General features: G+C 51.4%; 3 non-coding genes across 3 annotated transcripts in view; all 3 read right to left on the reverse strand.

The window, feature by feature from the left end:
* The window catches only part of LOC124320065, a 4,575-nt gene extending 2,711 nt beyond the window's left edge, over window positions 1–1,864 (reverse strand). Inside the window, exon 1 of the ribosomal RNA XR_006913754.1 lies at window positions 1–1,864. This exon is cut by the window's left edge and continues 2,711 nt beyond it. This is a non-coding gene — a ribosomal RNA (large subunit ribosomal RNA).
* Window positions 1,865–2,505: 641 nt separating this feature from the next.
* Window positions 2,506–2,658, reverse strand: LOC124320067. Its single transcript, XR_006913756.1, has one exon. It is a non-coding gene; the product is annotated as a 5.8S ribosomal RNA (ribosomal RNA).
* A 937-nt stretch (window positions 2,659–3,595) lies between these two features.
* Window positions 3,596–5,891, reverse strand: LOC124320060. Its single transcript, XR_006913752.1, has one exon. It is a non-coding gene; the product is annotated as a small subunit ribosomal RNA (ribosomal RNA).
* Window positions 5,892–6,110: the final 219 nt, after the last annotated feature.

Here is a 6,110-nt window from a genome sequence, read left to right on the forward strand (position 1 = left end):
CTGACTCATGTCCAACCACTGTTCACATGAAACCCTTCTCCGCGTCAGTCCTCCAGGATCCCTCTGGAGTATTTGCTACTACCACCAAGATCTGCACCGACGGCGGCTCCGGGCAGGCTCACGCCCACAACCCTTCTACGCTCACCGTCGCGACCCCCCCTACTCGTCGGGGCCTCAGCGCCGTCGCTCTCTTCGAGCTGACACGGACGTTATTCGCTCTGCCGACCGACGGCCCGGTATAGGCACGACGCTATAGCGCCTCCCATTTTAAGGGCTAGTTGCTTCGGCAGGTGAGTTGTTACACACTCCTGAGCGGATTCCGACCTCCATGGCCACCGTCCTGCTGTCTTTAGCAACCAACTCCTTTTCGTGGGATCCGAAATGTGCGTCGTTTAGGCGCCTTAACCGGGCGTTTGGTTCATCCCACAGCGCCAGTTCTGCTTACCAAAAATGGCCCACTGGGCGCTCAGATTCAAATCAATTGCCGCGGCCTCAATCAAGGAAAAAGGCCGGGCTTCTCACCCATTGAAAGTTTGAGAATAGGTTGAGGTCGTTTCGACCCCAAGGCCTCTAATCATTCGCTTTACCGGATGAAACTCCGTTTGTTCTCTTTGCGAGCACCAGCTATCCTGAGGGAAACTTCGGGGGGAACCAGCTACTAGATGGTTCGATTAGTCTTTCGCCCCTATACCCAACTCCGACGATCGATTTGCACGTCAGAATCGCTGCGGACCTCCACCAGGGTTTCCCCTGGCTTCGTCCTGGCCAGGCATAGGTCACCATCTTTCGGGTCCCAACGTGTGCGCTCTGGGTTCGTCCGGCCGACTCGACCAAACCCTTTTAAGGGGGAAAGATCTCGCGAGCATTCGGACGCCCTGGGGTTGCGCCCGCTCTGTTCGAGACGGGATCACCCCTCGCGGATGCACCCTCATCGGGGCCGCTTCACTTTCATTGCGCCTCGCGAGTTTAGTTTGATAATTTCTCGACGACTTGCGCACATGTTAGACTCCTTGGTCCGTGTTTCAAGACGGGTCGGGTGGGACCCGACTTCTACTCTCCGCTCTGGGCCTCCACAGGTTGAGCACCGCAACTTTTTCTCTTTTACAAAAAAAAGCTACGACACCTCCCGGGAGGAGACAGGTCACGACCGGGCAGTACTGTTGGGAAACGCCGCGCTCGTCATCGCGGCACCCGCGAAGGTAACCACGAAACTCGCTAACGGACGCCCCGTGTAACAGACACCCAGTCGGTCGCGGAGTCCTACTAGGCCCCCCACTTGCGGACCTTGGCGTGGCTATTGCGATCGCAGAACGACTTATGCAAGAGAGCCGCCAATTCAGGCAGTCTCCATGCAGCGTTAAGGGCATACAACCAAGTGCCGGGAGCGGGGACTTGTTCGACCTTCGAGGGCCCACCCGTTTAACCCCCTGAACGGTTTCACGCACTCTTGAACTCTCTCTTCAAAGTTCTTTTCAACTTTCCCTCGCGGTACTTGTTCGCTATCGGTCTCGTGGCGATATTTAGCCTTAGAAGGAGTTTACCTCCCGCTTAGGGCTGCACGCTCAAGCAACCCGACTCTTGGGAAGGGATCCGATGCACGGTCTCGGCTCGTCTTATCTACGGGCCTGACACCCTCTGTGGGTTGCTCGCCCCGTTCATGGAGACTTGGACGATAGATACCGGACAGACGCGCACGATCCTCCCGAACACCACATTCCTCGGCACCCGCTCAACCGGGCGCGAGGTTCGGTGCTGGGCTCATCCCTGTTCGCTCGCCGCTACTAAGGGAATCCTTGTTAGTTTCTTTTCCTCCGCTTACTGATATGCTTAAGTTCAGCGGGTAGTCTCATCTAAACTGAGGTCAGAATGAATTGTTTGTTTTCAAAAGGAGACAACACTTTATCTAGCTCGGCAGACTTTGGCGTTTTAAAGCCGGGAAAGATTGAATAATTGCCGGTTCAAATTTTTTTTTTTCGAAATAAAGCGAGTCTCTCGTTATTCGCAAAAATTAATTTACGAAAAGTGACAGGGCGTCCTGCGGCTTTTTGTATTGAAACAACGCGTCGTGCGCGAACCAAGCTTGCATAACGAGCGGTTAGAGTGAGTGATAATTCGCGGTGGTCGACACTTCGACACGCCCGGCGCACACACACAACTAAACTCGCGTTGAAGCGGTATATCGCGCACACGCAGCCGACACCTTGTTCGAGAAGATGTGTTTATTTCTAAAATTTTTTTTTGAGTTGGCTCAAAAATTTCCCATCTGTTTTGCCATCGAAAAAGGTTTCTTTTGAATAGAGAGGAAAAAAACAAAACAGGGCGAACCTTCTTTTATTTTTCCCCCTTTTTTGTATTTGAGGCATCGCGGACACTTAAGTCGCGCGGCACCCAGACGTTAGAGATTCGGGAGCTTTTATGCGGTCAGGCCGGGTGAAAAATAAATCTCGCCGCGACCCAACATGCAAAACCAAGACTGAAAAAATCTCTGTTCGTTCATCATTCGACCGACCCTCAGTCAGATGTGGCCCGAGCGAGAAGCTGGGCCGCCATTTACGTTCAAGATTTCGATGCTCCATGTGTTCTGCAGTTCGCATGGATTAGCGCACTTTGCTGCGCTCTTCATCGATCCACGAGCCTAGTGATCCACCGTTCAGGGTCGTATATAAAACGACATATTCGTTTTCTTCTCTCTTTTTCTCCAACCCGCCCAAGCAAATGAATGCGAGGGCGGAGAAAGAAAGCCAGAAAGAAAATGTTCCGATAAACACTCGTACTAGAATTTGGGTTTAGTGTGTTATTGTGATTTTGAATTCTTCCTACTTCATCGAGAGGGCGAAGGGCAAGCTTAAAAAACATTCGGTTTTCAACGGCATAGTGTCGGGCTTTGGAGTGTTAGTCTATACGACGCACACGCACGCAACCACGAGTATCTACGCCCGAAAAGAACGTCCAGAGTAAAGTCTCACACTTTCGTCCCCCACCGAGAATCAAAAAATCCCGAAGACGAAGAGAGAAACAAAAAAAAAACAATTTCGATTGGGCGTATCCGCTTTAAACCACCGCGCATCAGAGCGCCTGATACCCGTTCAAAATCTTGATGTTTTTTTTTTTTTTTTTCCGACTCTCCATCCACCGAGTTTTTATTTTTCAAAGTGTTTGATTTAGGGACTAAGACTTTATAAAATCTCCTTTATTGTTCCTTCGGTACTCGCGGCCCAGGCGGGCTATCGTATTCTTCACTCTACTAACGTCAACACTGTGAGCGCCGCTAAAGGTCGAATGAATCTATAGAGACATTCACCATCGAAGCAGGAAGAATTTGCTCACGGCCATAGACCAAATCGAAAGACTTTGTGTTTTTTTTTGAGCCGAGAGGAAAGAAAAATCAATTTGAAAAGGCGAATCCGCTTTAAACCACCGCGCATCAGAGCGCCTGATACCCGTTCAAAATAAATGATTTTCTTCCGTCAACCCACACATAGTTCATACGATGTCTTACGCCGAAAGACTTTTGATGGGGTTTTTTTTGTTTTGCAACTTTTAGTTGTTTCGTGCTCAACCAAAGCCATATGCGCAAAACATTTGTCTTGTTCGTTTATGATCCTTCCGCAGGTTCACCTACGGAAACCTTGTTACGACTTTTACTTCCTCTAAAGGATCAAGTTCGACCATCTTTCAGTCTCGCCGTTGGTAGGCACCGCACGGGCAGAGATTGCTCCCCCACTCGACGGCACCCCGACAAGCCCGTCCGAAGGCCTCACTAAATCATTCAATCGGTAGTAGCGACGGGCGGTGTGTACAAAGGGCAGGGACGTAATCGACGCGGGCTAGTGACCCGCGCCTACTAGGGATTCCTGGTTCATGGGGATCATTGCAGTCCCCAATCCCAACCACGAAGGAGGTTCAGCGGTTACCCGGTCCTTTCGGACAGGGAGAGTGAAACACGCTGATTCCTTCAGTGTAGCGCGCGTGCGGCCCAGGACATCTAAGGGCATCACAGACCTGTTATTGCTCACTGTCACGCGGCTGGACGCCGCTTGTCCCTCTAAGAAGACTGCGTGACGGACGCGAGAGCAGAAGGTATCGCCGGGGATGACGACGACCGAATAACAATAGAGCCAGCCCCCGCGAGACATTCCCGACAAAGCCCCGCCATACCTCATCCGCCAGGCAACCAACCCGTGAAGGCCGTACACCCGACGAACAAAGCACAACGAAACCAAGCCGAGAGATTGCCTCACTAAAGGAACCAGTCCCACCGAGACCCGAATCGCCGCCACCTGATCCCGACGCCTCCGTACTCCCTTCGGTTTCAATTGATAAAACCCGTCACCTATTTAGCAGGCTAGAGTCTCGTTCGTTATCGGAATTAACCAGACAAATCGCTCCACCAACTAAGAACGGCCATGCACCACCACCCACCGAATCAAGAAAGAGCTCTCAATCTGTCAATCCTTCCAGTGTCCGGGCCTGGTGAGGTTTCCCGTGTTGAGTCAAATTAAGCCGCAGGCTCCACTCCTGGTGGTGCCCTTCCGTCAATTCCTTTAAGTTTCAGCTTTGCAACCATACTTCCCCCGGAACCCAAAGACTTTGGTTTCCCGGAAGCTGCCCGTCGAGTCATTGGAGTAACTCCGACGGATTGCTGGTTGGCATCGTTTATGGTTAGAACTAGGGCGGTATCTGATCGCCTTCGAACCTCTAACTTTCGTTCTTGATCAAGGAAAACATTCTTGGCAAATGCCTTCGCTGTTGTTCGTCTTGCGGCGGTCCAAGAATTTCACCTCTGTCGCCGCAGTACGAATGCCCCCGTCCGTCTCTATTGACCATTACCTCGGGTCCAAAAGTAAAAGACCAGCAAAATCGGACCGAGGTCCTATTCCATCATTCCATGCTGCGATATTCAGGCGTTGGGATACACCTGCTTTGAGCACTCTAATTTGTTCAAAGTAAACGTTGCCGGCCGCCCGAGACACCCGGTGAAGGGCACCCCGAACGATTGACTGGGTGGAGCGAATCGAGTCAACTACGACCAAAATTTAAAAAAGAACCCGAAAGAACTTTCCAACTCTGGCCGCAGATACAACAACGACGCACCGACCACCACTCCGGCGATGTTGTCCGACCGTGAAGAGAGTCGGGCTTTGACACCCGGGCTCCCAGAGCGTGAAACGCAACACCCTTGATTCAGAGCGGCGCCGCCCGGCCGAAGACAGACATCCGACTACGAGCTTTTTAACCGCAACAACTTTAATATACGCTATTGGAGCTGGAGTTACCGCGGCTGCTGGCACCAGACTTGCCCTCCAATGGTTCCTCGTTAAAGGATTTAAAGTGTACTCATTCCAATCACGGGGCCTCGGAAGAGTCCCGTATCGTTATTTTTCGTCACTACCTCCCCGTGCCGGGAGTGGGTAATTTGCGCGCCTGCTGCCTTCCTTGGATGTGGTAGCCGTTTCTCAGGCTCCCTCTCCGGAATCGAACCCCGATTCCCCGTTACCCGTTGCAACCATGGTAGGCGCGTAACCTACCATCGACAGTTGATAAGGCAGACATTTGAAAGATACGTCGCCGGCGCGAAGGCCGTGCGATCGGCGTGAAGTTATCCAGAGTCACCAAAATTGGTACGGTGCGCGAGCCCGAAAGCCCGGCCCCGACTGGTTTTGATCTAATAAAAGCACCTCTTCTGCGAGCCCGAAAGCCCGCAGTCGAGGCTCGAGTGCATGTATTAGCTCTAGAATTACCACAGTTATCCAAGTAGGATGGAGTGGATCTAAGGAACCATAACTGATTTATTGAGCCATTCGCGGTTTCGCCGTCTAGCGGCTTGTACTTAGACATGCATGGCTTAATCTTTGAGACAAGCATATGCTACTGGCAGGATCAACCAGGTATTTCGTGTATGTTTGTTTGATATGCATCCGGCGAGTTGCGGGTTTTTATTTCGCCCACGCATCACCAAACACACACCAAATCAACACGTTTTTCGTTTTTTTTCTTTTTCTTCGGAAACTAAAATTTTTGATCGCAACGCCTGGCGTGTCACAGCGAGTCCCAGTGAAGAGAAACACCGATCCGATCCGTTTGTTGGATTTTTTTCATTTCAATTTCCA

Source organism: Daphnia pulicaria, unplaced genomic scaffold (assembly GCF_021234035.1).
Source record: "Daphnia pulicaria isolate SC F1-1A unplaced genomic scaffold, SC_F0-13Bv2 h1tg000244l, whole genome shotgun sequence".
Classification (NCBI taxonomy): Eukaryota; Metazoa; Arthropoda; class Branchiopoda; order Diplostraca; family Daphniidae; genus Daphnia; species Daphnia pulicaria.